This window comes from Poeciliopsis prolifica, unplaced genomic scaffold (assembly GCF_027474105.1).
Source record: "Poeciliopsis prolifica strain line A6 unplaced genomic scaffold, Auburn_PproV2 SCAFFOLD126, whole genome shotgun sequence".
NCBI lineage: Eukaryota > Metazoa > Chordata > Actinopteri > Cyprinodontiformes > Poeciliidae > Poeciliopsis > Poeciliopsis prolifica.
Genome location: NW_026562501.1, coordinates 474,527 through 495,000, shown reverse-complemented (window position 1 = coordinate 495,000; position 20,474 = coordinate 474,527). Strand labels below are relative to the sequence as shown.

The 20,474-nt window shown below is 42.6% G+C and overlaps 1 long non-coding RNA gene across 1 annotated transcript; it reads left to right on the top strand.

Annotated features, from left to right (window-relative positions):
* The first annotated feature begins 4,187 nt into the window (after positions 1-4,187).
* LOC129355206 (uncharacterized) lies at positions 4,188-6,893 on the top strand. The gene is made up of 3 exons (XR_008605240.1): positions 4,188-4,219; positions 4,374-4,426; positions 4,836-6,893. It is a non-coding gene; the product is annotated as an uncharacterized LOC129355206 (long non-coding RNA).
* Positions 6,894-20,474: the final 13,581 nt, after the last annotated feature.

The window sequence follows — 20,474 nt, the reverse complement described above, 5'->3', positions numbered from 1 at the left end:
TGTCTCCAGCAGAACTTTTACGCTCCCTCTGTGTTCTGCCTGCAGAGACGGCACATTTGCCTCTGGTCACAGAAACTGGCTCTTTTTTAGCTGAAATGGAAAAAGAAAATGTTTCTGTCAGGAGCTGCTGGTCTAAAATAACCCACCGGGTCGGACTCAGAACATAACGAGCTCACAGCCTCGTTTCTTCCAGCGGGTTTTTATTTTTTCCATCCCACCCAGGATGGATTTCCTGGTGTGTCAGTGAGGGGGCGTATTACTCACATTCAGACTTACTCTGTCACATTTACTAAAATAAAACGGGGCGGCTCAGTTTTCAGTTTGTTGCATAACTCAGCGTAAAAATTTCACCCAGGATGAGAAGAGCAGCATCACAGTTGGGGTCAGTCTGTCGGTCCTCAGGCTCACGGGTTCATGGTTGATGAGTCCAGAGGCCTGAGCAGAGAGACACTCTGTTCAGGATTACCTGGTTTTTACAGGTTAAACAGCAGAACGCTCCGCATGCTGACCCTCCGCTTCACGAAAGGAGCTCCGATAAAAGCTGAGAGGATCTGGAATCGAAGTGTCCTTTCATAATGGTTATAAATGTTCTTCATTTAGAAAATAACCTTCATTCGAGGAAAGAGGTAAAAGCTTTTCTCTCTCTTTTGTAGCTCTGTCTAAAAAGCTGAAAATGGATGATTACTGGTAAATAATAGAAATTGGAGCTGAAACATCGACTCCTCCATGACGTTAAAGCCCCTCCAGAAGGTCAGCTCTGTTTCTTGTACAGTCTGTCGTTTGTCAGGATGTGATTCTACTCAACATGGACTTCCTGCTCCATTTTCAGCATCTCTCGCTCCAACTCATTCGGCTGTGAAATGTCTGACATGATGAGCTGCTGCGGTTATTCTGACCTGCACAAGTTTGGACAAACAGAGCCAAGCAGAGCGAAGAAACTCACTTCAGCTCAGGAATAATCTGAGCTTTCCATGTTATAGAAGTTTTCTCCTGAGGATCAGCAGATTAACAAAGAAGGTCTGACCTCAGCGGGACTTCCTGTCTCTTCCACAATAAGATCTGATCCCTTCATGAAGCCGTTTCCTTCTGATGGCAGAATCTGGAGAAGTGTCATGTTGTGAAAAACGCTTCATCTGTCGCCGCTCAGGCTTTCGAGATTTCCCAGAAATCCCTGTGAGAACGCGTGAAGCAGCAAAATGTGACGCGGGAGGAGAAAATGTAACTGTTTTTACCTCCATAAAAAAGCACAAGATGTTTGTGAACACAGATTTTTAGAGGTCTGATCTGAGCGCTGAGGGTTTGCAGGTTTCAGATCCACAAAACGAAGATCAGAGCTAAATTTGGAGAAGTCCCTCTGCTTCTCTCTGCAGAGCGACTTCCAACTACCTGCTGCATCATTTATCGAGCTTTCTGCTAAAAGACTTTGTTCATGAAAAAGAAATGAGCCCCAGAGTGTGAGGAGTGTTGCACACTAACCTTTGGCTGACTGGAAAATTGATTTTAATATTTCCTTCCAAGAGGAAGATGTTATTCAGGATCTGGATCTCAACCACCAGCAGCTCCACTACTTTTTAACAAGTCGTATATAAAAGACAGTTTGTGAAACAAAGCTTTTAATTTTCATATCATTTGTTAGATCTTTAGATCAGAAACATCCATGTTATAGACAGGAGACCGAAGTTCTTCCCTCTGAATATTTCTTCTGATTTTTTCTGAAATGTTGCTGAAGAAAAGCTGGAAGCTTCCAGAATCCTTCATGGAGACGACGGTGAATCTTCCTGATCCAATATTTCCCCCAGAGGAGAGCAGATCCTTCAGTCTGACGGTTTACAGACATCAGATCTGAGATTATATCATAAAACCTCCAAACATCTAAAGGCTGCAGGAAAACGTGACACAATTCAACTGAAAGTGACAATGAGTCTCTGGCTGAATAATAAACTTCTACCTGATTCTGTGACTGAAACACTCAACTTCCTGAAACCTGAAGCTGCTCAGTTTAAATAAAAAGATGCTCAGCAGCAGAAAAACCCAAAATATGCTAAAAATATGAACTATTCCTCAGAATGAGCTGGCTGGGAACACAGAGCGTTGAGGAGCCAGAATATCTGCAGAATCATCACCAGATGAAACACAGGTGCAGCGACGCCTGAGTGAGGAGAAGAAGAAGAAGAAATAATCCTCACATTTGTGTCAAACTCAAGGTCCGAGGGCCAAATCCGGCCCACCGCAGCTTTTAATGAGGTCCTCTGGACTCTGTAACAGAAACTTCATGATGAAATAATATTTCATCAGTTAAATCAAAGCAGTTTTTATCTGTACTCTATCAAATTACGTCAATGTGAAAATATGTTCAATGTTATTTAATTTTAAGAAGCAGTAATCAAATGCAGAGTTATTTTTTAATATTTTAATGAACCGGCTCGTTGAGGATATTAATGGTCTAGATTTTAACGTTGCTTTGGTCTCTTCATGTCAGGAACCTTTAATAGAAGTTTATATCTTAGAGACTCAGCAGACATCTTCCATCTTTAATGTGATTTATATTTAATATTTCTGTATTCTGGACAGAAATTTGTGAAGAACGACCAGCTGTTTTTATCATTTAAACTTCGGACTTTGGTTATGATGCAATTTGTGACAAATGTTTTATAATTAAGTTTCATTTACTGCAGAATGAAACTTTACAAACTCTGGAGGTTTGAGCCTCATTTATACCAGAGACCAGAGTCTGCGTCCTTCATCAGTCTGCGTCCTTCATCAGTCTGTGTCCTTCATCAGTCTGTGTCCTTCGTCATCATCCAGTTTGTCTTTCTGAAATCTGGGTGATGTTGTGACAGCGTTCTGTTAGCGATCCTCTCTGCTGTTTCTCCAGAATATTCTGGGCTCCTCCTGTGTTTTAATTTCCCCACAATTACATTTTTCTGCATCCACCTGAATCATATCAAGTGTTTTGGTTTTCTCATTTGATTTTCCTCAAACAGAAAGAACAGGTTATGTTTCTTTGAGAGTATAAATGTGTTGAGATCAAGTACATTCTGTTCGCTCCATGCCTTACAGTGAAACTGCTCTGTAATGTTCTCCACTTTCAGCTAAAATGATCCTCTGCAGGACCGCTAAGAATTAATCACAATATTTGAAGCTGATGCTTTGTGCAAAGAGCTCTCCACACATTTGCTCACTAGGTGCTGAGATTAGAGTCTGTCATCCAGAGTGACAGGAACAGCAGCTGCAGTGAGTCAAAGGCTGATGGAAATACTTTTCTAGTTTCTTTCCCTCCTAGTGATTCTGAATCGCTGCTTCGTCAGACAGCCAGAAACTTCCTGTGACGACTGTGAATAATGGAGAGCCTCATGGTGCCTAATCATTTCATTTCTGCCACCCGAAGCCGCAGCACTGAGGGAACGTAATACACCTGCAGGATACATTGTCATGATTTTTTATTTTTTTGGTTCATGAAAGCATATTGAACCTGTCTGAAAAAGAAAATGATTGAAAACAAAGTGAAAAGATTTAAAGGAAGCGATCAGTGGCGATTTTCATTTCAACAGCTATGCAGTTATTACAAAAACAGAAAAACTGACCATAAAAATATTTTAATGTTATAAACACTTGAGTCCAAATGGTCAGAAGAATGTAAATGATCGGAAAAATATGAAATGTTTTTCATCCAAACTGTTTTCACCGGAGGAGAAAAGAGGCAAAGTTCAGCCGGTTCTGTCTCAATATTTCTGCTGATTCATGATAAACCGCAACATGGATGCAGAAACTAAAAGCAGCTGTGAAAAGGATAATGATCATCTTCAGAGGGTGAACTCTATTTATGAACCATGTAAAGTTTTCAGTCAGTCCGTTTTGTGCCTGCTCTCCTTTAGGTGACACCATGTTGTGGTTTCAGGGCTGGAATTGGGCCAGCTATTCACTCACTTCATCATAGACACATGAAATTTGAGACCCTTGTAGAGCTAAGACGCTCAAACACTTGTAGATTTCCCCAAAATATACTATTACTGTCATAGTGCAAATGTAACCCACATAAAGTGGGGATAGCCCTTTAAGGAATAGAGTTTGGGTAGGCGGGGTGGTCTGCCTGGCCAATGGGAAGTTTGGTTTCCATGAACGTTTAGACCAATCAGAGAGCGGAATGCCACGGAGGCTCCGCCTTCTTTCCCGGATTGGCAGAGTTGGTTGTGCGGGAATCCGAGCCTGATGAGACAGAGTGAGGGTCTTTTGATATGATTTTAATGCTGTTTATTGACTTTGAAGAAACTTTTCTCTCTCTTTTTGTAAATAGTTATTGTTTATAGTCCAACTTCTAAGCTAGAAAGGATTGTAGGCTTCAGGAAACTGAACTTCAGTTTTTCTGCCGTTAGGATCAGTTGGAACTGTTGGCTCTTTGTGGCAGTTGGTCTCAGTTCAAATGGAGGTAAAGCCTAAATAATAATCTATTTTTATTTTATTCAATTCATATTGTTGAAGTTAAAACTTGAAAAATATGCCTGTTATACTGTCTAGTGTTCTTGTTCTGAACGTGCCGCGCTGAGATGATGAGCATATTTTGTGTTTTTCATTTGGTTTTTGTTCTTATATTGTTGTTGTCAAATAATAATCTTTATTTGAACTACTTAGTTATTCAAATGTAAACCTTTGAGTTTGGGTAAAATGCAATGTTTTATTATTGTGCTTGGAAAAGGATTTTACAACAGTTATGAAACATGATCTAAGGATTCTATATTTCTGCTGGTCCTGTCTGTTGACAGATCAGTTTTGTTTTTTATTTTTTATTTTTTATCCTGGATTGTTCCTGAGGTGGATTCCCCATTTAATTTTCCTAGAGTGGAAAATGACTTGATGACTGCAGCCCGCTGCAGCCTGCTGCGCCCTGCTGCAGCCTGCTGCGCCCTGCTGCAGCCTGCTGCGCCCTGCTGCAGCCTGCTGCGCCCTGCTGCAGCCTGCTGCGCCCTGCTGCAGCCCTGCTGCGCCCTGCTGCATTCTGCTGCGCCCTGCTGCAGCCTGCTGCAGCCTGCTGTGTGGTAGGCAGTTAACACTCACATCTTCACAGTCGGTTATGGATGAGACATTTTTCGTTGTTGTTTCCTGGAAATTTTGGACACTGCCTTGCGGACCGTTTTCTTTTTATTTGACATTTCAACAAACTGCTGTGTAAGAGATTCTCCTTATGTGAATGATGTTGAGTGAGACCTGAATTGGGATTTAATTTGATTGATTTGTTTTGCCGTTTTGGATTGAAGTTTGGATTTTGACCCCATTTTTGCCGTTTACAGCCTTCGCATTTGATCGAACTCCTCCTAGGGATTTTGATTGATCTGCTTCAAACTCGGTCAGTCTGTTCATAAGGCATGTCCCATCTAAAGTTATCAAAACGGTGAGTTTTTGAGCATGCTGAAGGGGGGTTAGCAGGGGTCAAAGTTCACCTACTCGCCATAAAAAAACAAAAAAACTGTTATATCTCCTACACAGAAACTCACACAGGCACCAAAGTTACTGTGATTGATCATCATCGGGTGTCCTAGAATACCCTATGGTCGAATGATGACATCACTTAGGCCACGCCCCCTGAGAACAGGAAGTGTCATGTTTTACTGTGAATGGTTGCTATCTGACCCCTTTGACCTCATCAGCATGAAACTGCCCAGAGAGAGAATTCATGTTGGTGTGTTGAGGATTCAAACCCAGACCAGCTTCGATGGAGCAGGTGGGCGTGGCGGCGTGGCCAACTTTGACTATTTGCCGTGAAACATCAAGATTCAGTAACTTGCAAATGCAAGATTACAGCTGCATCACACTTCCTATGTCTCACTACAGAACAGCACAGAACACATTTACATGGTCACTTGATGACATCACCTTAGCCCAGCTAACACCCCAGCAGCCCATGAAATATAGGTTATGTTATGCAGGTTAACATATTAATTATTTAAATATACATTATTATAAGTTTTCGGTTTTTTTTGTTTTTTCTTTTATAATTTTGTTTTGTGGGTTAGAGTACAAACATTCATTCATTTTGGTTAGAAATAATAGAAAGGACGTCCTTCATCAGCAGTGTTTACAAACCATTTCAGTAATTCGCCAGTAGGGGTCAGTATTATTCCACCAATGAAACAACTTGCATTACAAAGCAGCTAAGATGTCAAAACAGATCGACGGGCGGATGGGCGTGAAAACTTTGCGAGAGCGTCTGCCGTGACATTTTCAAAATGAAACTCGGAGGTTATATGTAACCCCCCGGGTAATGTTTGTTGGCATAAAACACGAGTAAATGTAGCGTTTTTGTTAATAACTGTTATTTACTACCACAAGTAAATGCATCAATTCCACTCGTTCCTACCTTATTGGTCATTCAAGGGCCAAAACAAATTTAAGCAATTTGATTGGTTGTGATGGACTGAACTGTACTGGAAGCTAATAGGTTCTGTCTGTCGGCCGTGGCCGTTCATGGTCGAGGTTCGGATTGTTCTGCTGTGGACTGTAATTTATTTTTGCTAACCAGTTGGAGCTGCTAACTTTTTCTGAACATTTTGCATGGTTTATGGAGCCACAGAACCGGACTACGCTGAACGTTTTGCTTGGGTTTTTGGAGCTGCAGACCCGAACCACGCTGGTGAGCCGGAACGGACTGTTGGACCGGAGCAGTTTTATTACCGTTCGTTTAAAAAACTGGTAACTCGCGATGCGGTGAGACCCCCCTTCCTCATGCTGGTTCTGGGAGCCGTCATGTTCGGAAGAGTTATTCTGAGGAAGATGCTAACCCAGTTCCTCAGGCCTGCAACATTTGTAAAGCTAAAGTAGCATTTTACTAATTAAAGAAACTGAATAGTGTGTTTGATACATTCAGCCTTGTTTGTTATTATGTATAGAAGATGTTTAAAATGTCGTTTCAAAGAGCTCTGAGAAAATGCTAAGTATCTTTTTACCGATCCATTGGGGTTGTAATATTTAGTTGCAGCACTTCCTGTGATTAATACCTAATTAATGGGTGGGATTCAGTCTGTGCTATTGTTCTAATGTGCTGAAAGTTAACTGTGCTCTGTTAATGTGCATTTATTACTGAACAGTACGGTTTATTAAACTGGTACATCTTAACCTTCACCATTTTCCTAACTCATTTCACGATAACGTTAAAGTTGCACTGCATTTAGATCTCAGTTGTAGTTAACATCAAGCATGTGGGCGTGGCTTAGTGTCAGACTTTGACTATTCTCATCAACTATTGACATCAACATTAAATAACTTCCAAATGCAAGATCACAGCTGCACCAGACTTCCTCTGTCTTTCTAGAGAACAGCCCTGAACACATTTCCATGGTCACTTGATGACATCATCCTAGCCCCGCCCACTTTTCAAAGGCAGTCACCAGTTTTTTCTGCTGTGAGTTTTACTGTTATTTTATCATTTATATGGGTTTCATCATGTGAAAATGACATAAAACGACAATATGATGAACTCTGTGAATGCTGGTTGGTGACCGAACCGCATTGGGGTGTAGAAATGGCGAACTGCAGTTCTTCGCTATGTGCATACGATCGGCTCTAAATCACACATCATCCGTGGATCATCCGACTGGTGCCAAACTGGATATGTATGACCTTTGTTGACCTCTAAAGAGCTCAACAGCATTGAAATGTAATTTGACTCCACTGCGCCCCCTACATTAATCCACCAGCTATATCTCCTCGCTAAATCCACCAATCTGTACCACATGTTTTGTGCGTCGTCAGGAAGCTCCGCCGAACGCATAAATGCGTACAGCCTGGTGGACGGGCGTGGAAACTGCGCAACAGCTTCTGCGTTGGAACGTGGGCGGCGTTGCTTTCGCGGTGCGGGTGGAGGTGCTGGAAACTGCGTGAGAGCTTCTGTGGTGGCGGGCGGCGGTTGCTAGTACCCCGCAGTGGCCAATTGGCCGGAGCGGCGCTTGGCTGCGACGGCCGCCGCTAGCGGCTTTAATTCAGTTTATTTTTACAAGCTCAAACCAACATTAAGTGAAATACATTAAATTTATCTTACAATGCTGTTGTTATGGCAACAAAAATACTGATCTTTGTGTTAATGGGCAACATGACGAGGTCATGGGTTCAATCCTCATACTAACCAAATGAAATCTAAAGTCTTTCACACCATAAACACTCCAAAATACAAATGGCTCAAAAATAAAATTAACACTTCAAAATAAAAAGTCTGAAAAATATACCTTCATACATGTTGATTTTGAAAAACATTAGAACATGATGACATTCCTAAAGTTTTCTGTTAAGATCATATACTGTTTTTCTTAAATTAATGTAAACTCAGCATTATGTGTGGTCGGTGAGCTCACCTGGTCAGAACATGGTGCTAATAATGCCAAGGTTGTGGGTTCAATCCCCATACTGGCTAATGGAAAGATAAAAGCTTTCAGAAAATCAGCAGTTCAAGTTTGCAGAAGGCTTGAAATGAAACCGTTAAGCATACTGATTTTGAAAAACATTAGAATACAAACACGATTCTGAAATCTTTCATGAAGATTGTGTCGGTGTTTTTTAACTTAATGCCAACTCAGTATTGAGAATGTGCAGTTAGCTCACCTGGTGAGGTGCTAATAATGCCAAGGTTATGGGTTCAAAGCCCAGCCTGGCCAATTGCAATATAAAAATGAACCTTCTTTCATATTGATTTTGAAAGACATTAGAATATCAGCACTTTTCTAACCATGAAACAATTTCCCCTTCAGTTCAGCCATATAACTGGAGACACATTGTTGTTATCATTATAAAATAACTTGCAATTAAATTTTGGCAAAGAAAATGAATCGATCACCAACGCACTGGAGACAGTAGATCAAAAAGTTGACAGGCAGCCACCGGAGAGTAAGTCTGCCACTGAAAATGTTACAAAGCAGGACACCTCTGCCTGAACAGGAACAAGATCAGGAAATTTCCTTAAAGAAGATTTGCAAAGATGAAGCTGAGACATCTATGACACAACTGGTCACCGAAAAACAAAACATCTTCAATTCACTGAAGAAAGTGGATCAAAAAAGGGACAAACAGTTGTCAAAGAGTAAACCATCAAGAAGATGTCACTTTTGGAAATCTTTCCCTGAGGCAGATGTGTGCGTAGATCTTTTGTTTTTCACTGAAAACGGCGACATCAGTAATGGTCCTTTGGAGGAAAAACAAAGTCAGAAGACATTTTGGAAAACGCTCCCCAAGTCAGAGCCTCGCATAGATGTCAGCTTTTTTGCTGAGAACATTGAAACCCAAAATGTTTCAGTGCCAACCCAAGAACTTGACGAAGGAGCTTCCTTGAAAGAGGAAAGTTATTCTGACAACACGGTGATTTCTACGACACAACTGGTCACCAAAGAGCTATCCATTTTCAAATCGCAGGAGACGCTGGAACAAAAAGAGGACAAATGTCCATCTACGGGTACGCCCAAGGAAAACATCAAAACTGATAATTTAATTGAGGTTCCTGGTAATCAGAAAGCAGAAAATGTTCATGGAGACTGTCCAACTGAAATTCAGACTTGCTTTCTTCTGAAAAGAAAACAAGTCAACCAAAGTGTGCGTGTCTTGCCAAATTGATGGAGTTTGAATTGGTACATTCTGTACACAGTAGTTCAGAAGTACCTAATGAAACAGCTTGACAAGACGTTTGACATAAACCAGGAACTAAATGCTAAACTGAAACAACAGAAAGACCTGACAAGAAAAATAGTCTCAGAAACAAGACGAAGAAAGAATTCAATGGTTTCGGTTCAAACTCAAACAGATTCACAAGATCGCCCAAAAACAGTCCATTACCAGTCTGCTGCAGTGCACACACAGATAGATGTGTCGGAAACCAGATGTCACCTGAAACCAGTCCATCAAACAGTTTCTACGCAAACTGATGGATGTATTGGAAGCCAGATGTCACCTGCTAAGAGATCAGCCCTCTGAAGCACACAGGGCTGATCTGAATGGACATCAGATCAGCAGACCAAGCTGTGCAGAGATCTACAGGTGAGAACAGGACAGAGTCGGCAAGAACCTGTCTCTGCTTTGGAAACCTTCAGTACTGACACGGTTTCTGGAAAGGAGTGAACAAGAAGCAGTTTCAGCACCAGAAACAGCCGGGGATCAGCTATCTGATCCCCGACTGTTTCAAACATACAGTCATATTGAAACAGTGATCGTCAAGTTCACAGATCACTGCAGAAGAAACGGTTTTTGACAAGCCAACAAACTAAGGACCAGCAAGATGACAGAAACCTCAAAGAAATCCAAACGGAAGAACAAGAGAAAAGCAGCAATTAAAGCTTCCTCTGAGCTGGAGACCCTCAACAAGATGAAGTTTCTGCAGAAAACAGTGAACAGGAAGATATCTCTATTGTAGAAAGTTGAGGATCAACAGCCTCCCAGACACCTTCTTGACAAATGGAGACAAAACCCGCAAAGTTACAGAAGAAGTAACGGTATTGTTTCTGCAGTTTCCACAGAAGGAGAGTGATCTTATGGAAAACCAGAAAACATCCCCCCTGAAAACAAACGTTACACAAAGATGTAACCCAAACGACTCCAGCAGCAGAAGAGTCAGCTGAGCAGAAGAACTGTGAACAAGATGAAAGACCCAAGAAAAAGATTTCTCTGTGGAAGCGATTCAGAAAGGCTCCATCTCCATCACTTCTGCACAAGTTCAAACACAGATGTAAAGTCCATCCAGCATAGACATTGTCTCCAGTATATTAGAGTTAAAAAGGAGGGGCATGTATGGGTCGGATGATTGGCAGTAATTGGAACAAGAGCTACTGTTATTTTTAATTGGACATTTTAATATTAAAAAGCCAGGACTGCACAGGGGGAAATGTCTCCCCGTGTAGGTGTGGGTTCACTCCGGGCGCTCCGGCTTCCCCCATGTTCAACGACATCAGTGCTCATGTTCATCTATTTAACAATTTTATTTCTGCCTCTAAACAGAAATAAGACAACCAAATTTATTAATTAAAGGAGTTTGGAAGAAGAAAAGTGAAACGAAACAGTCTTTTAGAACTCTAAACCGATACAAATTGGAAAAAATTTTTGAAATCTATTTATCTTTCGTATGTATGTGTATATATATATATATATATATATATGCGAGGGCCGCACGACGTCGCGAGCGGCTTTAATTGATTTTACTTCTTGAAATATAATAACTCAGCAACATCCGAAATGATCAACCAGGAGTTTTAAACAGCAGAGAAGAACTCTGGAGTTTAAAGAAATCAATGTGTGTCGAACAGCCAGTGAGATGAACACATAATCATTAGGGTGAGTGATGTGAGGGGTTAAAGGTTATGCATCTGTTTTCTGGACAGACTGATAACAGATGGGAAGGCAAACGATTTGGCAAAAACCAAGAACTCATATATAAACAGGAAGTAGATGATTCCTAGGAAGTCATCTCAGAGACTCTGAATCTTAACAAACTTGATTCCTCAGATATGTAGCTGTTGAGGAACTGAAAAATATCCTTTTACTTGGGATTGTTGCGCTCGCAGACGGAACAGATGGAAATTATGAGCTGGAAATCATAAATTATGACAGCGCAGAGGGAAGACTGTATCAGATCAACATTTTCTCTCTTCCTGTTGTGTTTCATAACATATCCTCAGTCATATTGCATCTCCAGTCATAGTGGAGCTAACTCCACCCAGCAGACCCATTGGTATTGTTAGAGATGCTGCAGTTGTTGGGCTCAGAGATTAGACTCTACATATTGTCAAACAAAATCACATTTAAATGCTTCAAATACCTTTCAGATGTTTGTCTTATGTTTTGAAAATCTGGAGAAAAGCGTTAATCTGAGTGACAGATATGTTCTTCGTCTGGTGATCAATCGCTCAGTTTTTCCTCTAATGAGGCTCCAAGAGCTGCATGAAAGAAAACATAATATGGTGATAATGACTGCTTCTCCTCCTTAATGAAGAAGATTCTTGCAGACGCCATTAGCCAGCAGAAACTCAGGTAATCACTCATGAATTGTTTTGATGGTATTTTAGGGGCTGTTTGCATGTAAATTAGAGCTCTATAAACTCAGCAGCTGCAGCCAGACGCATAATGTCTCATTTCACCTTCATTCAACTGCTGATGTTAACCTGATGTGAGGCTTCAGCTGATTTATTAGAGAAAAGTCTTTTGTGCATTTATCTGAAACTGGATGTTTCTGACGGAGATGTGCGTTGACTTTTAGTTTCTGAAAAGTTGAAAAGTCATTTCCCACAGAGAAGCAGGTGAGTTCAGACGTGTTTCAGTTGTGAAGGAGCAGCAGGACGATCAAACATTCAGCATAGCAGCAGAAAATTAGATCTACGAAGTCAGAGTGAAACTAGTTTTCCAAGGTCTTTGTGGTGCAGCTGATCTGTGATCAGCAGCCGTCCTGATGCAGAATGCTTGGTCAGCAAAATGTTTACGTCCAGGTAAATGACTCCCTGTAAAACTGCTGCAGGCTCACTGTGACAAATAAAACCTGATCCTCTTGTTGACGATGACAGGAACGTTAAAACTTTGCAGCTCCAGCCTCTTCTGCTTGGGTTTTAGTCTCTGAAACAGTTTTCAGTTCTCAGGTCTGAACTCATCCCTGCTGTTTGCTCTCAGTTCAGATCCACTGGTTGTTTTATCTGGAAAATGTGCTGAATCTTTCAGGTAAAAAATGACAGATTGCTCCGTATTTGTTGCACAACAAGAAATTCAGAAACAAAAAAGCTCACATTTGATTTTAGAAGCAAAACCTCATTTTGCGCATTTGATGCTGTTTTGGCATCAAAATGAAGAACTGGGTTGTTTTTGTGAAATCTAGGCAGGATCGGTGATAAATAATGACAACACGCTGTTCTGCTAGAATAATGTGTCCTTTTATTCGCCACAGATTACAGCAAATTCATTCACACAACAACAATACGTGATGCTTAAATTCTTTCAATGCGCTCTTAACCGCGACACGGTGAACTGGAGAGGCGACAGTCCGGCAGAGCTACAGCATCACGTAACCCACAGCAGACTCTACTGAACAATGGGACTTTTCTGCCTTGATACTCATTACCAAAAAAAAAAAACCTCGAATGAAAGAACGTGGCCATTTCCCCTCTCCCAGACTGGTTAGCCAATCAGAATGCTGCTTCCCTGCCCACGACTCGACCATGAGCCCAGAGCGTCATCAGTTAGCATACAGCAAGCAGTTCCTTTAAAATGTGTTGGAAATGTATAAATGAGCATGAAACATACAATTTATCAAAGAACATAGAAAATTCTTATATCACGGGTTATGTTATAGAACTGCTTTTGTTTGTGAATTTTTGCTAGTTCTAATTGTTTGGAGGAAAGAGCTGGTAAACCATAAATATCTTTATATTCATAAAGCAAGTTGTGTTTTTCCACAAGAGTCAGTCAATTTATTTGCTCTATAGGAAGCCCAGCAGGAGTTAATGAGTGTTTACTTCCAGTCTTCCCCAGACTCTCCATTATTATTACTTCCTCCTCTCCCTCTTCCTCCTCCTCTTCTTCCTCCTCTCCCTCTTCCTCCTCCTCTTCTTCCTCCTCTCCCTCTTCCTCCTCTCCCTCTTCCTCCTCTCCCTCTTCTTCCTCCTCCTCTCCCTCCTCCTCTTCCTCCTCTCTCCATCCATCGTCGTCTCATTTCATTCCAGTACGTCTCGCTGCTGTTTCATAATGAATTGTTTACTGAGCGTGTTTCTGTCCCTGGTGACCAACCTGTTCTCAAAACAAGCAGATGTGTAAAAAGCTGAATCCGTCCAGAACCAGACGGATTCAGTGGCTGCAGCCAGCTGTCCAGCAGCAGCTGCAGAGCTGCGCGGTCGGACCGTCTGGGCAGGGGGCGCCGCTGAGGGTCATAAATCATGACATGCTGTATGGATTAATTAGCAGCAGAAAGACTCACCGCGTTCAGAAGCTCAGTGCTTCTGGTTCAATGTTTTTAGTTTTCTTCAGACTCTGAATTTCTCACAAGGTCGACTTGGAGTCACGCTGCCGGGCGAAGGAGCCGACCTCCACTGTCCTAGTCCATGTAACGTCGTTTGCTGTGCCAGATGATTGGATCATAATTCCTTCTGGTTCTGGATGGAGCTGGAAGGATTTTTGCTCTCATTTTTTTATGTTTGTTGTGATAGATAACCATAGCACCAAAAATTATATTCTTAAAACTGACAGCAGCTGAATAGCATCCCAAAAACTCAAATTACACCTGAACTTTGACCCCACGTCCCAGAGAGTTGGATGGAGGCTTAATGGATGCAGATCAGAGAGGAAGGAAGTTCAACCGTCTCCTTCATCTGTCATGACGGTCAGACATCTTATCCCCTACTCCAGCATCCCTCAGAGGATCTTCCTCCAGGAAACGGCAGAATAAAGAGACTTCCTGGGAGAGTCGGTGTTAAGGTCACGCTGCGTCTTTAGGACATGAACGTGTGTTTTCACGGCGTGGACAGAGACAAAGGCAGACCGGACCGGAGGCGACAGCTGCATGAGTGGAGGAGCGCCGTGGCCGTGACGCGGCCGCAGCTCCGTCAGCCACGTCTTCGCTCCGCTCACTCAGGGTCACATGAATGTTTCAGCGGCGCTCGCTGTGGGAAGCTGAAGAGAAGACATGCAGCTTTTCCCCATAGACCACAAACACCAGCAGAACAGTCGAGGTGATACTTTAAAGTTTTAAATAAATCCCAGCAGGTCAAATGTTTGTTCAGCATGATGACAAACGGCTCAGAGTTCAGCTGCTTCTGTCCCAGATTCTCAGGCCTGCATGTTCAGCTTCACTTTGGTTAAAGAGGAAGATTTATAATGACAGCCTGCAGAAATCTCACTTTATTGCTCTTCAGTTTTATTTACAACTTTTATTATGCAGAAGGAAAACTAAAATTCAAAATCCGTCCTGGAAACTCAGTTTCCCATTGAGTTGTTTTATTTAAGGTCCAATTTATAAACAGAAATATCCATGAAGTATTTATTGATATTTAAAAGCTTCATCTCTGATTCTGTCAGTCAGGATCTGCTGGTTGGAAAATTATCAGAGCATAAAATCATGAGCTGTTCAGCTCCGTAACCTTTAAACATCACAGCGACTCACATATCAAACATATTAAAGTTCATGTTTAGGAGCTGATGGACATGTTTCCATGGAGATGGAGGGAGTTTTTCCTTCCCCAGCTGAACGAACCGAGCAGAACCAAACAGAACCCAGCAGAACCAAGCAGAACCCAGCAGAACCCAGCAGAACCCAGCAGAACCGAGCAGAACCCAGCAGAACCTTCAGACGTGCAGGATGGACTAACGACTCGCTCACAAGGCAGAGAATTTCTTCCTCTGTGTTTTTTCTAAGTTTAACTCACATTCAACATGAACGTCGACTTTTTCTATTACATTCACATTTTAAAGGACAAACATCAGTTTGAGTTTGACTTTACAGCGAGTTACTGTAGCAGGGTCCAGAACCTGTCGTCTCTGGAAACCACAGCAACCGCCTGTGGACCCGGAGCTGACCCTGAGCTGACCTTGAGCTGACCTGGAGCTGACCTTGAGCTGACCTGGAGCTGACCCTGAGCTGACCCTGAGCTGACCTTGAGCTGACCTGGAGCTGACCTTGAGCTGACCTGGAGCTGACCCTGAGCTGACCTGGAGCTGACCCGGAGCTGACCCTAAGATGACCTTGAGCTGACCCTGAGCTGACTTTGAGCTGACCTGGAGCTGACCCTGAGCTGACCTGGAGCTGACCCTGAGCTGACCTGGAGCTGACCCTAAGATGACCCTGAGCTGACCCTGAGCTGACTTTGAGCTGACCTGGAGCTGACCTGGAGCTGACCCTGAGCTGACCCGGAGCTGACCTGGAGCTGACCCTAAGATGACCCTGAGCTGACCCTGAGCTGACTTTGAGCTGACTTTGAGCTGACCTGGAGCTGACCTGGAGCTGACCCTGAGCTGACCCGGAGCTGACCCTGAGCTGACCCTGAGCTGACCTGGAGCTGACCCGGAGCTGACCTTGAGCTGACCCAGAGCTGACCCGGAGCTGACCCTGAGCTGACCCGGAGCTGACCCTGAGCTGACCCTGAGCTGACCTGGAGCTGACCCGAGCTGACCCGGAGCTGACCTTGAGCTGACCCAGAGCTGACCCGGAGCTGACCCTGAGCTGACCCGGAGCTGACCCTGGTACCGAAGAGGAGCGCTGGTACCGGGTCACATCAGCGGCATTTTCAGGAGAAACTTCACTAAGAGACACCAGAAACAACATAAAAGAATGAAGCTGATCCGTTTCTGCACAATTAGACGTTAATGGAGCCGGCAGTGCTGCAGCAGCTGCAGCTGCAGCACTGTGTGGGAGACGGACTGACTGTAAATCCAGTAAATCACTCAGAGCTGAAGGTTGTTAAACTGAGTGGGTTCATGTTCATACCGCCTGGGTTTTTATTCTTTAATTATATTTTTTTTCAGCCCTGTTGAAATGTGAATCTGAACTATACGGTAAGAATTCACTTTCTGATCAGGAGCGGAGAAAAGGCTCCGTGGGAGGCAGTTTGATGAAGGAGGACAAGAAAAGAGGAAGATAAAAACCAGGAGTGTAAATTATGAGGAAAGACGAGGAGATGATGATGATGAAGAGCGAGGAGGACGAAGAGACGAGAGGAAGGAGGAAATGGAGAATAAGAACATATAATTTCACTGATGATTAAAATATTTTATTATAATTGAAATTCAACTTAATCTTATCCTGTTTTAAACTGAACTCAAATATTTGCAGTAGAAACTAAACCAAAGTTTCTCCTCTGGTTTAGTTTCTACTTGGTAAAACTTTGTGTTTTTGCGTCACTTTTTTTCTCCAATAATAATAAAATCTTTATGACTTTGTGACTCTGCAGTGAAATAACCTCATTTCTCACTCCTATAATTTCTCAGTGGTTTGATAATGAATGTACAGAAAGTCGCGGCACAAAGCAGGAAACCTGCTTCCTGCTCCGACCCGTTTGTGCCGCTGCATCTCAGCCTTTGCCTGGTTCTGGGTGGGAGATGTTTGGGTCTGTGTGCCGACCAATCAGAGTCTGACATTACAGATCTGGTTTGGTTTTCAGGAAGCGGCTCATACGAGACGAGTTTATAGAATATGCAACATAGACGCTTCTGCAGACTGCTGCTCCGCATTCAGCATAATTCAGAAGATTTTTGTCTGCGGAAACATTTTCCACAACATTTGCTGCTTCACTTCAGAAGCATTAAAATGTTCTCTGTTTTACTTTAAGTCGCCTCAAGATGCAGAACGGATCTGCTTTCAGATTTCACATGTTCAGGCTTGTAGCTCCACGTTTCATGACAAGAAAGGAGAACAAACTGTTGAAGACACATTTTCTAAGTCAGACCAAATTTTTTTTCTCTCTTAAAGTCATTCGTAAAGAAAAACATCTGAAGGTGAATTATTATCCTTTTAAAACTTTTTGTTTCCCCCAAAAGCAAGAATAAAATTTATGTTGTGCAAAAACTGATCAACAGTTTTTCTATGGAGTATTTCTGATGAGAAAACATTTTTTTCATTAATTACCACAACAAACAGCCCACAGAGTTTCAATCTAATTCTTTATTTTTCCAATCAGATTCTGAATGGAAAGTGAAAACAAGAAATATTTTGCAAAATTGATTTGCTTTGGCAACAAGAAAAAACATGTTTTTTTCTTTTAGATTAATGTTAAGAAAATTTGTTTCATAAAGTTGTTAAGAGTCCATTTTCATGACTGGATGAGCAGAAAATTCTGGAAACATGAGGAAACTTCTCACTGCTGACATAAAGTCATTGTTTTCTACTCTAGATGTGTTTTTTCCTGATCAGTTTAATAAATATGGAGTTTTTTCCAATAATGAGGGAGGAAGAGGAAACTAAAGGCTCAGTCTGACAAGAACACAGCAAAATAAAATTCAGGTGTTTTAGCAGTGAAGTGACAGAAAACTGCTGACATGAATCAGCAGGATAATTAGCGATTATACAAGCTGTGTGCAAAACAACATATTTAATATGACATGATGAAAATAACAGCAGAAATGTAACCAGAGGAGTTTGTTGGAAGGACCTGCATGACGCCACGTTGGACGCCTGGGATGCGTTGACCTTATTGTTTTAACATAAGTTTAAATTTGCACCTTTTCTGATGCAGAAATTGTTTCTGCAGCTTCGGTTTGGAGCTGAACTGACTGGATTTAAATGTCCGAAGCGGCTGAACCTAAACGCTTCAACGGCCTCTCCAGGCTTCACTCATCATTTTCTCACTTTTTAACAACTTCAACTGTAACAACATAATTTCCTCGACATAATTCTTCATATTTTACTGAGGCGTTGCAGGCAGTCCTAGTATCTGACTTGTTTATAGTCTTCAGTGTTAATACAGAGTAAAGTGAGAGCTGCGCTGCCGTATCTTCAGAGGGAGGAGAGATGTGTGGAAATGAAACCAGGAGTGCATCTCCTCCCGCCCACGCCTCTCTTTTTATTCTCATCCAACACGCATTCAAAATTTCAATCAGAGTTCCTGCCGGCCGTTAAATGGGCCACATTTGCATCTGAAGAACATTTCATTTCAGCCGGCGGTTTGTTGGGCTCACCTCTCGCTGCTGGACTCAGCCTCACAGAAAACATTTCTGTTTCCTGCTGATCGCTGCTTCAGCGTCTCCCTGACTGCTCTCCTCCACTGAAGACGGGGTCCATCATCTGGTGTCGCTTTGCTGATCAGACAGATTGTTAGAAACATTTCTTTAAATTGAGAAGTTTCTCCATTTTTTGTAGAATTGCTTTCTCACCAGTATGCTCTATTCCTTCTGACTGAACTGGAGGAACTGGGTCAGCTTTCCAGCTCTGCCCATAAATATCTATAATGGCCTGAAACCAGGTTGTTCCTAAACATCGACTGTGTTACTAATTTGGTGGCATTGAGTGTCCCAGTTTAATGACTGTTTCTTTACTAAATGCTCCTCATATAATCTTCATTCCTCTGGAAGAAATCCAATTATTCTATGAGGTTGAGGTTTTGTCTTAAAGTGAAACTAAACTCCAAACCAACTGTCTGAACAGAGGATAACGGTTCTATCTTTATGTTTCTGTAGAAATGTTGACATTTTTGTCTAAAACCACCTGTCCTCCTTTTAGCCCCTCAGTGTTTCCTGAAGAGCTGTGATGAAAATGTTCAATACAAGGAGAGTAAGTTACATTTTAAAATATACCTAAAGTAGTGCCTATATTTGACTTGAAGGTTGTGAATCAACCAATCAGAAGCCTGACAAGCTGTGACATCATTACGGTCAGGTTATTTTATCAACAATCTGAGACAGACATGAAATCTTCTCAAAAGGTTTTTAAAACAAAACACACACAACAGAATCAGCGCTCAGATTCTCCTTCCTGTGTCACTGCATCCATTTCCTCCCAGGTGACAGAAACACGTTTCCACTGAGACGATTCCACCGAGACGATTCCACTGAGACGTTTCCACCGAGACATTTCCACTGAGACGTTTCCACTGAGACGTTTCCACCGAGACGATTCCACTGAGACGTTTCCACTGAGACGTTTCCACCGAGACGATTCCACTGAGACGTTTCCACTGAGACGTTTCCACCGAGACGATTCCACTGAGACGATTCCACCGAGACGATTCCACTGAGACGATTCCACTGAGACGATTCCACCGAGACGATTCCACTGAGACGATTCCACTGAGACGATTCCACTGAGATTCCACCGAGACGTTTCCACTGAGACGTTTCCACCGAGACGATTCCACTGAGACGTTTCCACTGAGACGTTTCCACCGAGACGATTCCACCGAGACATTTCCACTGAGACGTTTCCACTGAGACGTTTCCACTGAGACGTTTCCACTGAGACGATTCCACTGAGACGTTTCCACCGAGACGATTCCACCGAGACATTTCCACTGAGACGTTTCCACTGAGACGTTTCCACTGAGACGTTTCCACCGAGACGATTCCACCGAGACGTTTCCACCGAGACGTTTCCACCGAGACGATTCCACTGAGACGATTCCACCGAGACGATTCCACTGAGACGATTCCACTGAGACGTTTCCACCGAGACGATTCCACCGAGACGATTCCACACAGACGTTTCCTCTGAGACGATTCCACCGAGACGTTTCCACCGAGACGATTCCACTGAGACGATTCCACCGAGACGATTCCACTGAGATGATTCCACCGAGACGATTCCACTGAGACGATTCCACTGAGACATTTCCACCGAGACGATTCCACCGAGACGATTCCACCGAGACGATTCCACTGAGACGTTTCCACCGAGACGATTCCACTGAGACGTTTCCACTGAGACGTTTCCACCGAGACAATTCCACCGAGACGATTCCACCGAGACGTTTCCACCGAGACGATTCCACCGAGACGTTTCCACTGAGACGTTTCTACCGAGACAATTCCACCGAGACGTTTCCACCGAGACG